This window comes from Balaenoptera physalus (genome assembly GCF_965194825.1).
Source record: "Balaenoptera physalus genome assembly, chromosome: X".
NCBI lineage: Eukaryota > Metazoa > Chordata > Mammalia > Artiodactyla > Balaenopteridae > Balaenoptera > Balaenoptera physalus.
Genome location: NC_138903.1, coordinates 42,195,524 through 42,211,670, shown reverse-complemented (window position 1 = coordinate 42,211,670; position 16,147 = coordinate 42,195,524). Strand labels below are relative to the sequence as shown.

General features: G+C 39.3%; 1 protein-coding gene across 22 annotated transcripts in view; it reads right to left on the bottom strand.

Annotated features, from left to right (window-relative positions):
- Positions 1-16,147, bottom strand: part of JADE3 (jade family PHD finger 3) — a 172,149-nt gene that overhangs the window by 83,252 nt on the left and 72,750 nt on the right. Inside the window, exon 1 of one of the 22 annotated variants that reach the window (XM_082446429.1) lies at positions 2,211-9,727. The exons of the other annotated variants lie outside the window; for them this stretch is intronic. The gene's annotated coding sequence lies outside the window, so the exon portion shown is untranslated. Of the gene's footprint in view, positions 1-2,210; positions 9,728-16,147 lie in introns of those variants that run through there. 22 annotated transcript variants of the gene reach the window in all.

Genomic DNA, 16,147 nt, shown 5'->3' with positions numbered 1-16,147 from the left:
AACTGGAGACAACCCAGATTTCTTTCAACAGGTGAATGGTTAAACAATCTGTGGTACATCTGGACCATGGAATACTACTCGGCAATAAAAAGGAACAAAGTACTGATACATGCTACAACGTGTAAAACAAATGTAAAACATGTAAAAAAAAACCCACTTAACAAAAACATTATGCTCAGTGAAAGAAGTCATAAACACCATATCACTTATCATATGATTCCATTTATATGAAATGTCCAGAGTAGGAGCAGGCCTATCTATAGAGACAGGAAGTAGATTAGTGGTTGCCTAGGGTTGGGAGTAAGAACACATACTGACAGCAAATGGGCACAAAGCTTCTTTTTGGGGTGACAGAAATGTTCTAAAATTGGGTAGTAGTGATGGTTGCAAAACTCTGTAAATATATTAAAACCCACTGAATTGTCTACTTAAAATGGATGAATTTTATAGTATGTAAATTATATCTCAATAAAGCTAAAAAAAACCTTTAAAAAATATTGTGACATTTTACAATGAGAAATTTTTAGGTAGAGTCAAGAATAACATCAATAGAAAAATTCTATGTCTACTGAACATAACCTCCATATGGATAGCTTGTACTGGGATTGAAGGCAGCATATGCCATAGAAGAAATACTTTTATTCTCTAAAAACTCTCAGTGAAGAAAGCCAACTGAGTATGGCCCCTCTCTCTTCACTTTCTTGAAAGTTTCAGGAGACCTAAGACTTCTTATAAGCTAGATACTCCTCTCATCTGAAGTTCTGGTCTTATGAACTCTGGCTAAAAGAGTGTCTCCATTTTCTATAATATTCTCTTCTTTAGATGAGCTACCAAACTGTTCATGACTGAGGGAGATGCCGATTTTTAAGAATCTGTAAAACCTGGCGCTTTTTTTTCCCCCACGCCACACGGCTTGTGGGATCTTAGTTCCCCGACTGGGGATTGAACACGGGCCCCAGCAGTGAAAGCGCCGAGTCCTAACCACCAGACTGCCAGGGACTTCCCAAATCTGGTGCTTTTTAAACTATTACAGTAACAATCACTTTTTACTATAGGTGGAAACAAAAAATCTTTTATTACCAATAAAGAGCCTAGGAAACAGATTAACACCAATAACACCAGTCCTGGAAACTGGGTTGCTTATAATTTTTAGAAAAGAAAACAAAGCAAGCAAATTTTTGGGTCTGGGCTGTTAAAGTCCACTGATTTATTTCTGTGACAGCACTGCTGTTTGAATTACTACAGGAAAATGACAAAGAACGGTAAATATCAGCAGAATAATTCCATGATGGCAAATCTTTAGATCTGTCTTTATTACTTCTAATCACAACAACAGTCCTATAAACATCATTATCACCATTTTACAGATGAAATTGGGGCTCAGGAATGTTTAAATGACATGCTTGGAGCTACATGGCCACCAGAGGGCAGAGCTCAGGGCACTCCAAGTTGACCCTGAGACCTGAGGCAGGCTGGGGGGTTAACAGCAGGAATGCTGCCCCTTCTAAGCCCAAGACTCCTGAGCATAGCCTTGGAGGCCCACAGCATTCCGGCTCCAATTTGTCAGGCCTCATCAGCTGCTGCCTCCCTGCCTCCTGCACATGCTATGCCTCATGTGATTCCATGAACATACCATCTTGTTTCCTACTTGCCAGCCTTTGGACAGGGCTCTTCCCTCTGCCTACAGTCCCCTGCCTGTTTACCCGGACCATTCCATTTTCCCCCAACCTGGTCCGACCCATTTGTTAGATCTCCTCAGTGAAGTTCCCCAGATACGCCTCTCTCACAATTATTCGCTCCTTTGCTTTCTATCCAAGTCTCTATACATGCTTCTGTCCATGTAAAATGCTCTTCATTTGCACTGTAAATATTCTTTACATGGTCAGCCCTGCCACAAGACCACAACCATCTTCAAAGCAGGAACTATGTCACATTCATCTCTTACCCCCAGGTCTCAGCACAGTGTCTTGCACAAGGTAAACATGCCCCACCCACATCCCCTTTACTAGCTAGCATACCCATCTCCCAGGTACTGCTTGTTGGTTGCTAATGGCTCACAGCTGTCCCTTTCCCCAAGGGCTGGAGTTCTGCCAGGGAGATTATACTCTCCCTGTCTCCCTCCCAGGCGCAGCCAGCAGCTCTACACCACCCCAACCATGCCCCTAACCAAAACAGGCTAAGGCTAGACTTTCCTAAGACTATATCCTTACTTTAGCTTCTTTCTCTTCCCGGCCTTCTTGTCCTTGCTCCCTTATAAGTTTCTCCTGAGAGCACTCCCTCAACAAATCATGTATGTTCAAATATGGTCTCAGGTTCTGCTTCCAGGCACCCCCAAAGACAACATGTGAAACTTCATTTGGTGGTACACTTTAAAAAGTACTTTAGAATAAAATTTTTTGTTAAGCAAAACCAAAAATAAGTACAGTGCAATGTACCTCATTGCCTTACATTTGGATATATTATTCAGCTGTTTATTTTCTAGTCCTCTATTCAGCGTGCAGACTTTACAATGACATTATTTTCTTCCTTACCTCCCACAATGAGTATTTCTTTGTTTTGGCAGAAATGAAATGTGCACCAGCCCTTACCTTGCACCCTTGAGAAGACTAATTTGAAGGCGGTTTTCAGATCTTATTCCTACTATAATCTCAACCAAAATGATTAACAGCATTCTGATTTATCTTAACAGTGACTGTAAGCCAGGCAAAATACAACTGTATAAAGTAAATGCCTTCCTTGGGTGAAACTCTCTCTTAAAGGAGCACTGTCTGGAAGTCAACCCAACTAGGATTACTTGGGACTGGAATCTAAGTCTGTGGTTTGGTGGCTACTTGACTCCCCATTAATGTTCCCACAGAAGAGCAGGCGGCAGGAAAAGCGATTAACTCAAACACAGCCCTTTCTTTCCTTCTATACACCCACCAGACATACTTCTGAAATGCATGGTCAGTTCAAGGAGCCACTATTCACTGCCATCTGTGGGGCCATGCAGCAACTTAAAAATAATCTAAGGCTCTACTTTATACATATTCATACCCTTTGATCCAGGAATTCTACTTCCAACATTCATATTTGAAAAATAATCCAAAACACAGAAAATGATTTATGAACAAAATGTTCATTAAAACTCCCTAATAAAAACAATAGATGAAACCTAGCTATCAAACAAAAGAGGAATACTTAAAGTATATTAATATTATGGTATTTCATTCAATTATTTAAACATGGAACACAGGGAAACATTTATGTTAAAATGTTAAATGGAAAAACAGTATAAAAATTGGTCTTACAGCAAGATTGCACCTATGAAATAAAATATATAGAAAATAATGAAGGCCATAAACCAATTTACTAACACTAGTTGCATCAATAACACTGAAGTTTTCTGAGTGACAAAAACATTCTTTCTAATTTTTTCCATTCTCCACATTTTTACAGTACACGTATAGGACATTTATAATTAGAAAAAACTTCTAAGTTTTCAAGGTATTTGTTCCCCACACCACTCACAAACGATGCAGCTGACCTGAAAAAACTGAAACTATGAAAAGTAGTTATCACTGTCGTTCAAGATGGACATCAACCAGAGCTGGAAAAAACCCAGAAAAGCACAATACAATCAACTGGATAGAGGAGCCTCCATATTTATAAAGTTAGTCCCAAAAGCACAAAACCTTACAGTTTGGAAAAGACAAATATCTAAAGCAGTGGTTCCCAACTGAAGGCAATTTTGTTCCCCAGGGACAATGTGGCAATATCTGGAGACATTTTTGGTTATCGCAACTGGGAAGGGGCAGCATTACTGGCATCTTGGGGGTAGAGACCAGGGAGGCTGCTAAACATCCTGCAATGCACAGATTTATCTGGCCCAAAATGTCAATACTGCCAAGGTTGAGAAATCTTGCTCTAAAAGAATGAAGCAGAAATCGATAAGAATCAAGTGTGGAAATTGTTGACTTTATTCACCCAATCACAGAGTTAAAGTAACAAAGGGGCAATCCCTGTAACCTAAAGGCAATTTTATCAAAAAGAAAGCAGGACTTTGAGCAATGTTTAGGGAACTTAGAGAACTCATCAGCTCAAGAAGTGGAACAGAATGAAAATGTAAACAGGTTCAAGAAGGACTGAGATAAAATCAGGGAGGATAAATCCATGAAGGTATTTGGAAGTAATCCTTAAGTAAAGAAGCATCTAAAAGTCCAGCTCCCTTAGACTTTCAGGAAAATACCCTTCAGGGCCATTAACAGAGACAGACGTTTGAGTTAGGCCACTGGTCAGACCAGAGCAGCACACTTCTTTTATTCTTAAGGAACAATTCCTGCTCATGTGGGCAAAGAAACTCCCAAACTATTCCTTAAACAGAAATCATAAATACTATAGATGTGTTTCTTGAGCTGATTACCTCTGCTCTGGGGTAAACAATACTAACCCCCTCCACACTGAGACCATTTGAGTCCACTGCCTATGCTTTAATTCAGAATTCACCCCTCTCTACAAAACAATTCAATCTATCACTGTTTCAGTGTTGTGGAAACAAAACTTCCCTTCAAGCCTGTTCACCTCAAATATCTTTTATCTTTACCACATTTCAGTACTCCAGTAACTAAAACCATAAATATTTAATTGAGTAAACAAAAAATAATCAGAAGAAAAAGAACATATCCTACATATTTTACTGCTTCTCCTTACCCCCCACAAATCTTTGTCTTTAAAAAAGAAGAGATACCAGAAATTGGAGTCGGTGAACTTTTCTGTACTTTTTAAAAGAAGACTGCTTTCATCTCAGTCATTTTAAAGCTTGTTTTTAAAAATTAAGACACATCGTGTGACTCATGAGTCCCCTGTGACCAGATGAGGAGTCTGGAGGTCAACTCTTTCCCAAAGCCCTCAAAAAGCATTAAAGAAAAAAGAAGAAAATACCAGTTTACCTAGGCAGGTTCCTGCCACTCAGTCAAGTATTTCTATGTCAACCACAGTTATCCCTGTTGCCAGGAAACAGGCTTACCCTCTTTAATGTTAACAAATTATTTGGGAATTTCAAACCTCCTGAGTAGAAATCATCTTGCATGGGAAGGCCACATTGGGAAGGGAGTTTAAATCAGGGTTCAGCAAACTTTTTCTGTAAAGGACCAGATAGCAAACATGTTTGGCTTTGTGGGCCATATGGTCTCTGTGGCAATTACTCAAATCTGCTATTGTAGCATGAAAGCAGCCACAGACAGTACATAAACAAATGATCACGGCTCTGTCCCAATAAAACTTTATTATACTAAAATTCAAATTTCATATTTTCACGTCATGAAATATTATTCTTCATTTTTCAACCACTTAAAAATGTTAAAAACCATTCTTAGCTCGCAGGCCATACAAAAACAGGTGGTAGGCTAGATTTGGCTCACAGGCCATAGCTTGCCAACCTCTGGTCTAAACTACAAGAAACCTTTCTTTTAATGAAAGAAAGAATACTGAAAATTGGAAGCATACAACTGAATTATCCCTTTCCTAACACCGCCCCCTCCTTCCCAATCTCTCAGCCCACTGTTTGGCTAATACAGACCTCACTGGAAGGTTTCAGCTTGGGTGGCCTGTTCTGTGACGTTATCTTGACAAATTTTAATGGTCCTAGACCCTTTCTAAATTAAAATCTGTTTTATGCCTTTTAAGCAAAAAGGCCCCAGTTCTAATAACTTTTTAAAAATTAGCAGTACATTCCCTTTCTTTCTTTCTTTGTTTCTTTTTTGACTGCGCTGCATGGCTTGTGGGATCTTAGTTCCCTGACCAGGGACTGAACCCGGGCCACGGCAGTGAAATCATCAAGTCCTAACCAGTGGACCACCAGGGAATTCCCTACATTTTCTTTTTGATTTATATACATATATTCAATAATTTCAACTACCCAGATAAATAAGTAGGCTTGGCATCTTAAGAATAAAGAGATATATGTACAAAGCATAAATCCTCTTAAGATAAAATACCATTTGCAAATAAGACCTCTTAAGAATAAAGTAAATCAACAAGAATAACTTTTACTATGAAATACTTAATTCTTTCTCCAGATAGAAACTCAAACAATTTTTTAAAAATAATGATTTCCATTATGTCTTATCTCTTGCTGTGAGTTGCTTCCACATTGAAATTTAGGCACATGTACCCCTGATACATTTACAATAACATCTACCTGATTTAAAGTGATCATCAGAATTTATTAGGAGAAAAATACCTTTATCCCAGGTTTTAGAAACAATAACAGGTCTCACATGTAAGGTCAAACAAACAAACAACCCCAAACTTACTGAGCAAGTGCAAATCCACCGTACATCAACTGTTAATACTGTGTTAATAAAGGGCAGGCACTGCACTGGCTACCAGAACGGAAAAACCAAGTCCTTCGGCTCCCTCAGAGCCAGGGTCACAAGACCAGGTGCACTAGACACACTGTTACTATGGCTTGGGTGATCACAGCCTAAAGCTGGTGACCGATGATGTGTGACAAACCAATCAGAGGGGGTTTTGGGGGTTAATCCCAAATCAATCAAGGTGGTGTGGGTGTGAAGTGGAGGGGGGTTGCAGTTGGGAACAGTTCACCTCAGGTCAGGGCTATACTGATGGCAAAAGGGCAGTCAGGCAGGGAAGTTAACATACAAGGGAAAGGATCAGCACTGACTTTGAGGGCAACAAGAAGTGAGAGAAAATGAAACGGCTACAAATTTTCCTCAGGAGAAATGAAAGGGGTGGGCCATAGACGCCAACACCGGTTAAACCCTGAGAAAATTATCTGGCCTCCACAGCAGAGGTTCTCAATTCCCATTAAACATTGGTATCACCTGGGGAGATTGTAAAATCCCAATGCCCAAACTGCACCCATCACCAATTAAGTCAGAATCTCTTTTCAAAGAACCAGCTTTTGGATTCATTGTTTTTCTCTACTGTTTTTGTTTTCAATTACATTAACTTCTCTCTTCTTTATTATTTCCTTCCTCCAGCTTGCTCTGGGTTTATTTTGCTCTTCTTTTTTCTATTTTCTCAAGGTGGAAGCTTAGATTATTCATTTGCGACCTTTCATCTATTCCTCATATAAGCATTTAGTGCTATAAATTTCCACTCAGTACTGATTTAGCTACAACCTACAAGTTTTGATATGCTGTATTTTCATTTTCATTAAGGTCAGTGTATTTTTTTATTTCCCTGAGACTTCCTCCTTGACCCATGGATTAATAAGAAGTGTGTTGTTTAATTTCCAAGTGTTTGAAGACTTTCCTGTAGTCTGTTTTTCATTTCTAGTTTGATTCCATTATGGTCAGAGAATATACTCTGTATGATTTTAATTCTTTTATATTTGTTGGGGTTTGTTTTATGACCTGGGATATAGTCTATCTTGGTGAATGTTACATGTGCACTTGAAAAGTAAGTATACAATGCTATTGAAGTTCCCACCAATAACTGTGGATTTATGTCTATTTCTCAATTATGTTCAGTTTTGCTTCATGTTCTTTGAAGCTCTGTTGTTTGGTGCGTACACATTTAAGATTGCCCTGTCTTCTGGGTGGATTGACCCTTTGAATCATTATGTAGTGCTCCTCTTTGTCCTTTGTAATTTTCTTTGCTCTGATGTCTAATTTATCTGATATTAGTATAGCCACCCCAGCTTTCTTTTGATTGGCATTTGCATGGTATGTCTTTTTCCATATATTTACATTTAAACTACCTATATCGTTGCATTTAACTGGAATACGGTGAAATGTGTCTACTCCATCTTGTTTGGAACAGGAAATTTACTCTCTATATTATTTTTGCAACTCCTCTCTAAATTTAGACATATTATCTCAAAATCTTTTATTTCAAAATAAAAAATTTAACTGTTAAAAAGTAAGTATATGATTAAAAGGGCATTTTTATTCATGTACTTAACATGTTCGGAAAGTATTAAATTGCGAAAGGAAAAGAATCAACCTGTGGACTTGTGAGATTTTCACTTACTGCACTCTCCCAGAGCAAGGAAACAAACAGGCTAAGAAACGGGTAAAACTTACAGGCCTGGGGGTAACTGGGAGGCTGCTCCCCTATCTGTGGGCCATAGAAGGAAAGTCAGTTGGTAACAAGGATGCAACTATTTTTCCTTAAAAGATAAATATTCACCACACCTGGTGCTTATTCTTGGGGGCGGGGGAGCTGTTTTTTCCAGTACTTGCATTTTTTAGTTTCCCTGTATGGATTTGTTGTTTTACTACTTATTAGCATTTTCAAAAGGTTAACAGAGAGAATTTAAAATGTATAACTTGAAAAGGAATACAAGTCTAATTAATTAGTTATACCACTTGTTAGTTCTGTAACAGAAATGAGAAAGTTGGAAAGTACTGACTAAAATGTGGCTTTCTGAGAATTAGTTGAGTTCAGTAATTTATGCTGTTCATGCTTCAGTACCCCAGGAAGCCAGATTTGGATACAGATAAGTAGTCATTTGAGACAAACAGCAAAGTTTACCCCTGAATTGTTTTAAATGCTACCCAAAAGGGCCACTAAAAGATCTAAGATGAGGACTAGAGAGCATAGATGGAAACTAATTATCTCCTCTTGGCCCTAAAAAACCAAACTTCTATGTAAACTAAAAGCATCCATATAGGAATATGAATCACAGAGAGAGAAAAGGAAACAGATTTTTCTTCTCTATCCATTTCTCCTATAATCTCAGTGCTATTTTAATTATTCCAAGTAACAGTGTTTTACAAAAATGATGGACAGATTTCAAAAAACCTCTCAAAAATTTGAAATAAAGGCTCTGTTGTTGTGTGTGGAAAGTGACTACCTTGTCAAAAATACCTGTGAACCCAGACCATGGTTGACTGTCATAGTGATGAAATGTTCCTGGACACCGAGCCTCAATATTTTCTTATCTAAGAATCTGCAGTTTAATTTCATCCTTCAAGATCAAAGGCACATAAGTTAACTTGGCCCATTGATTTGATCAATCTATGGAGAGCTGCCAGGCAACACAAGTCCACAGAATAACTCATTAGTTTATAATGCTTAAATCAACTTTGGGCAAAGTGTTGAGAACTGAACAGAGACTAAAACACCCAAAGACGCTCACCAACATATCTTTCTACACAGCTGACTAGAAAACATCTAATCTCTATTCGACCACTCCAGTGACAGGGAGCAACTATTTAACAAGGCAATCCATTCTAATTTTTAGACAGCTCTAAACAAAGAATAACTTTCTATGAATAGAAAAAAATCTGCCTTTATACTAAATTTTTACCTGTTAACAGATTTCAATCTTTCCCTACCTTTATTCCCAAATTATCTCTTGACCTTACATCATTTTTCTCTATTTAATACCTAATCTCCTTTCTCTTCTCTTGCAAACTCCTCAAAATGTAGTCTATGGTCTGTTTTCCCTTCCTTGCTCTCAGTCACTCCTCAATTGCCTTCTACAGAGTTCTTGAAAAAGTCACCAGTCTGTGCACATTTCCCAACCCTCATCTCTAAGTACCTGTATGCTGCATTTGACATACTGATCACTTAGTCCCTCCCTCCCACTATCCCTCTTGAAACAGCTGCCTTGGTTTCCAAAGACTTTTTTTTCCGGGTTCCCTGTATTGCTCCCTAATATCCTTTTCTTCCTCTAACCATCTTTTGATGGTGTTTCCCCAAAGTGCCCTACTACACTAAACCCATGCTATGGCTCCCAGAATAGAAAGAAAGAGGGATGGGGGAGGGAGGAAGGAAAGGAAAAGATAAAAAAGAAAAAAAAAATCTAACACCACCCCCCCTACCCACGTCCCCGCCGCCCCCCCCCCCGCCAACCAAACACATCAACCTGAAAGGAGATCAACACTAAGGCCACTACCTTCTTTTCTCCACTGGTTCTTCCTCCCTTCTAGGGGTCTCAGTTGGCACCCTCTATGTAGTTACAAAATCTAGAAAAAAATCTCTTAACTCTTTCCTTTCTCTCATCCTGGAACATCCTCATCAAACCCTGCCAAGTTAACGTCTGAAATAGTCTTCTAAATCAATAGTCCCATCCCATTTTAGCCTTCATTTTCCTAGGTTGGGACTTAACCATCTCCTGAAACTGAGACTGCAACAGCAGCTTCCTAACTGGTCTTGGGGCTCCTGATCTTGTTGTCCTCAAATTCACCCTCCACCCAAATGCCAGAAACTTACCTGAAACACAAATTCGACCATGCCCCTTCATTGTTGAGACTTCAATGGCTTCCCTTTGCTCCTAGATCTTTATCAAGGTCCTCATCAAGGCCAACAAGGTCCTCCACAGTCAAGCTATACCTACTTCTGCAGCTTTATTCCTAAACACACTATGCTCCAGTTTTATGCTCTAACAATGCTGAACCTCTGTAGTTCCCACACCCATGTTGCATCTCACCCCTATGCTTTATATAATCATACTATCCCTTCTGCCTGGAAGGCTCTCTTCTAACTTCCTCACTTTGCAAACACATAAACTCATCCTTATAAGGCTTAGCAAACATGTCACCTCTTCTAAAAAGCCTCCCTTGTCTGACTCACCCCCTTGACAATCTCAACAGCAGTATGCTCTGAGTGGGCTCTGTACAGCACCATCACTAACATAAACTATTTTGTAATCATTGATATATATTTAAAAATCTCCAACTAGAATATGAGTTCCTACAGGTATGGCTAGATTTTTTAAAAACTTACAATGCAAGTTATTCTTGCTTTAGCTCTTTGAAAATAAACTTTAAAGTCACTCTAAAATGATTCTCATTGGGAGTAAATTTATTTGCTGGGTGCTAATTTGGACAACTGTTCTCACTTTGAAATTTTAGTTAGTAAGCTAACCTTGGAGGAAGTTCATTTCCCTCCTTCTTCATTCACCCTCTCCATTGAGAGCTGCTTCCTCCCAGCATTCTCAATCCCATCCTACCAATAGGGATAAAAGTACAGATTTAGACAGTAAGCCAATAATACATTTGCATCTGGCCCCGAGTCTCTCTCTGCTCTCCTGCCTGCCACTACAAATATAAGTAACATCTTTTTCCGTCTCTGTTCATGAGCAATCCTTGACTTTGCACAGCCAGGGATCATTTCCTCCGATCACTGAGTGCTTTGATTTCCACTGTCTATAGAAATACAATTCCCAGCCATCTCTACCTTTCTCTGGATCTAGAGTCCAGTACATCAGTAACTAGCGGCCCATGACTAACAATCTCCACTTACTGTTTGATCTGTTTCTCGCCCAGAGATTTACCTTTTCTTGATCACAGATATGTCTTTCTAATTTTTTATTTTATCTATTGTCACTTTATTTAGAGAGGAGATATGAGTTTGAAGCATGAAATCAGAGCTATCTTGGCCAAAAGCCCTTAGGTTTAAATTTTACAAGTACTACAAAATCTTTTAGAGCAGGGGTCAGCAAACTATGGCCTGTAGGCCAAATCTAGCTCACTGCTTGTTTTTGGTATGGCCCATGAGCTAAGAATGGCCTTTATATTTTTTAATTGTTGAAAAAAATCAAAAGGATATTTTATGACATGTAAAAATTATGTAAAATTCTTATTTCAGTGTCCATGAAAAAAGTTTTATTGGAATACACCCATGCCCATTTATTTATTCTGTTCCAGTTTATCAATTGCTATGTAACCACTGTAAAATATAGTGGCACAAAGCAACCATCATTTTATCATCTCACAAATTCTGTGAATCGGGAATTCAGGTGACAAACAGCAAGGATGGTGTTTTTCTACTCCATGATGTCTGGGATCTCAGCTGCAAAGACTCAAAACAGCTGGAATCATCTGGAGGATTCTTCACTTCACTCAGCTGGACCCTTTGACAGGGATGACTGGGCTTGGCAGAGAGCACCTCTGAAGTGCCCACACAAGGCCTCTCAGCACAGTAGTCTCAGGGTAGTCAGGCTTCTTACATGGCAGCTACAGGGTTCCCAGCATAAATGTTCTAATGAACAAGGCAGAAGCTGCACTGTATGTTATAACTTAGCCTCAGAAGTCACATACTCTGCTTTATTGGTTGAAGCAGTCACAAGCCCACCCAGATTTAACTCGAAGGAGACATAGGCCCTACCTCCTGATGAGACTAGTGTCAAAGAATCTGCGGCTTCGTTTTAAATCTCCATTTATGTTCTTCATGTCATTTAGTAGCAAGGATCCAGTTAGTGACTTTGATTTAAAATGTGAGGCACTCTTCAATAAGTGGTGCTGGGAAAACTGGACAGCTACATGTAAAAGAATGAAATTAGAACACTCCCTAACACCATACACAAAAATAAACTCAAAATGGATTAAAGACCTAAATGTAAGGCCAGACACTATCAAATTCTTAGAGGAAAACATAGGCAGAACACTCTATGACATAAATCACAGCAAGATCCTTTTTGACCCACCTCCTAGAGAAATGGAAATAAAAACAAAAATAAACAAATGGGACCTAATGAAACTTCAAAGCTTTTGCACAGCAAAGGAAACCATAAACAAGACGAAAAGACAACCCTCAGAATGGGAGAAAATATTTGCAAATGAAGCAACTGACAAAGGATTAATCTCCAAAATTTACAAGCAGCTCATGTAGCTCAATATCCAAAAAACAAACAACCCAATCCAAAAATGGGCAGAAGACTTAAATAGACATTTCTCCAAAGAATAAATACAGATTGCCAACAAACACATGAAAGAATGCTCAACATCACTAATCATTAGAGAAGTGCAAATCAAAACTACAATGAGGTATCACCTCACACCAGTCAGAATGGCCATCATCAAAACATCTACAAACAATAAATGCTGGAGAGGGTGTGGAGAAAAGGGAACCCTCTTGCACTGTTGGTGGGAATGTAAATAGATACAGCCACTGTGGAGAACAGTATGGAGGTTCCTTAAAAAACTAAAAATAGAACTACCCTCTGACCCAGCAATCCCACTACTGGGCATATACCCTGAGAAAACCATAATTCAAAAAGAGTCATGTACCACAATGTTCATTGCAGCTCTATTTACAATAGCCAGGACATAGAAGCAACCTAAGTGTCCATCGACAGATGAATGGATAAAGAAGATGGGGCACATATATACAATGGAATATTACTCAGCCATAAAAAGAAATGAAATTGAGTTATCTATAGTGAGGTGGATGGACCTAGAGTCTGTCATACAGAGTGAAGTAAGTCAGAAAGAGGAAAACAAATAGCGTATGCTAACACATATATATGGACTCTAAAAAGAAAAAAAAAAGGTTCTGAAGAACCTAGGGGCAGGACAGGAATAAAGATGCAGATGTAGAGAATGGATGTGAGGACATGGGGAGGGGGAAGGGTAAGCTGGGACCAAGTGAGAGAGTGGCATGGACATATATATACACTACCAAATGTAAAATAGCTAGTGGGAAGCAGCCGCATAGCACAGGGAGATCAGCTCGGTGCTTTGTGACTACATAGAGGGGTGGGATAGGGAAGGTGGGAGGGAGACGCAAGAGGGAGGAGATATGGGGATATATGTCTACGTATAGCTGATTCACTTTGTTATAAAGCAGAAACTAACACACCATTGTAAAGCAATTATACTCCAATAAAGATGTTTAAAAAAATAAAATAAAATGTGAGGCACATTCAGGTATCAGAGCATCCAAGTCCCCCCGCAAAACTCAACTTCACAAAAGGACTATCATCATGGCCCTGACTTGTGAACGATTTTAATACTTTCTTATTTGTTTTTGATCAGTCTTTAACCCTGTGAATACGAATTATGTGAATATACAGAGCACATGAGTTTTAAATGTTACAGGAGTAACTGAAGCCTTTAAGAAGAGTAATCTGTATTTGTCTGATAGAGAGCAAAAATGGTCTCAATTCTCCACCTTCTTCTTTATCTATGCCCTTTCAAGGTGATTTTGAAGCTCCTTCCCATTCCCTGAATCTGGACTGGCTTTATGACTTGCGTAGGCCAACCGAATGCAGCAGAGGTGATGCTGTGCCAGTTCTAAGCCTAGGCCTCAAGAGGCCTTGCTGCTTCTATTCAGTCTTAGAAACCTGCACAGCTATCATGAAAACAAGCCTGGGCTAGCCTGCTGCAGGATAACAGATGTATAGCCCAGTACTCCTACCCTCTACCATTGTCCCAGTTGACAGCCAGCCAACCTCAGAAGCAGAGCTCCCTGCTGACCTGTAGCTGACCACAGACATAAGGGAGACCAGCTAAGAACAGAACTGCTCAGCTGAACCGCCCAAATGGCCAACTCACAGAATAATGAGCTAAACAGATAATTACCATTTTGAGCCACTAACTTTTGAAGTGGCTAGATGTACAGCAAGAGTTAATTGACAGAATTTAGAAGTCAGTTTTTAATGATTAAATATAGAATGGAAATTTCATCGCACACCACAGTCCTACTACACTGAATCACTTTAGACATTGAATAATTCTCCAAAGCAGGCACTACTGCTGGGCTCCACTGAGAAGGGCACTCTAGCTAATGCCAAGATCACAGAGGGGGTCAAACACCTGACCCCACAGAAGAAATTTGTAATAACGGCCATGCAAATAACAAATGTCACTCCATACGCAAGTCTCTCATCCTACCTGATGCCAAAGTAGCCATAAGGTACCTCCTCAGACCAGAGATAGTGGCACCTGCAATCAGCAGTTAACCAGTTAACTAGTTAATATGTCCCACACTGCTAATATCTCACCTGAAGAGAACTTAGCGTTGCCATTAGAATCCCTATTCTTTTTTTATAATCCCCATCCTCTATTTGCACACTGTTACCCTTCAGTGCATTCCAGTAAAGACAGGGCAGTTACCAACTCAAAAAGATTAATTACACAGATGTATGTAACTATGAAGTAATTTAAAAAAAAACAAATATACCAGAATTCACACATCCAATTACAGGCTGACTTCCAAGAGACCCTCTGAGGCAAATGCAATTCCTCAAAACACTTAGGACATTTTCTACTTTGATTTGCTTTCTGTCCCTTTGGTGTATCATATTTCTCTGAGTAAGGTCAATGGAAGCAATTTTTCTTCCTTTGAAAGTGCATTTCACTTTTGGAAACAATCAAATGTTATTCAAAGTCCACTGAAATGGGCATGCAGTTGAGGTGTGTAAAGCCAGTTTTAGTCAGTAACAAGCTGGGAAAATAAATTGCAAGACTGATTTACAATTCCGATTCTACTGTCATCAGCTGGCAGGTTAAAACTCTAAAAGCACAAAACCTTCAATGGCTCCCTACTGCTCACAGCACAAATTTCAGACTCCTAGGCTTAGTATCCAAGGCACTCCGCAATGTGGTCACAGCTCACCTTTCCAGTGTTATTTTCCTTGCATGGTCTCATCTCTAGGGAAGCTGAGCCACTCACTGCTCCCCACTCACATGTCCTGGTGCTTTCCTGCACACATGCTTCTGTTCACACTCCTTCCCTGGACCACCTTCTATGTCCATGTCATCTGTCTCTGTACCTGATACAATGCCCAACATTGTAAATAACTCGAATAAATACTTATTGAATGAATGAAGTGAATAACCAATTCCTCGTGTGGCTTAGTATATGGCTCTAAAGGTAATTCCAAAAAGGAAAGCCCCAAAAACATTCTGAGCAAGGGAATAAGTAGCTAGCCTCCCACATGCATTTTGAGAATGAAATTATGAAATGTTGGAATAGCAACTGATTTGTAGTCAGGCCTAATGACTGCCTAAGAAAGCCCAGTGAATCAGGTACTGAGCCAGAAATGGACTAAAAATTCCAGGCTACTCCAGTCTATCTAGACCACTGATCACAATGCCACTGTATTTAAGACAGCAGGCCTTGGGGTTTTGGTTTTCTTTGGGATTCTCTCTCAAGAATATCCAAGTTAAAAACAAACACTACTTTTGGATATATACCTAGAAGTGAGATTGCTGGATCATAGGGTAGCTGTATTTTTAATTTTTTAAGAATCTGCATACTGTTTTCCATAGTGGCTGCACCATTTGACATTCCCACCAACAGTGTGGGAGTAAAGAGTTCTAATTTCTCCATATCTTCACCAACACTTATCTTCTTTTACATATAATAGCCATCCTAACAGGTGTGAGGTGATATTGTGGTTTTGATTTGCATTTCCCTGATGATTAGTGATGTTGATATATACACCTTTATATATACACCTGTTGGC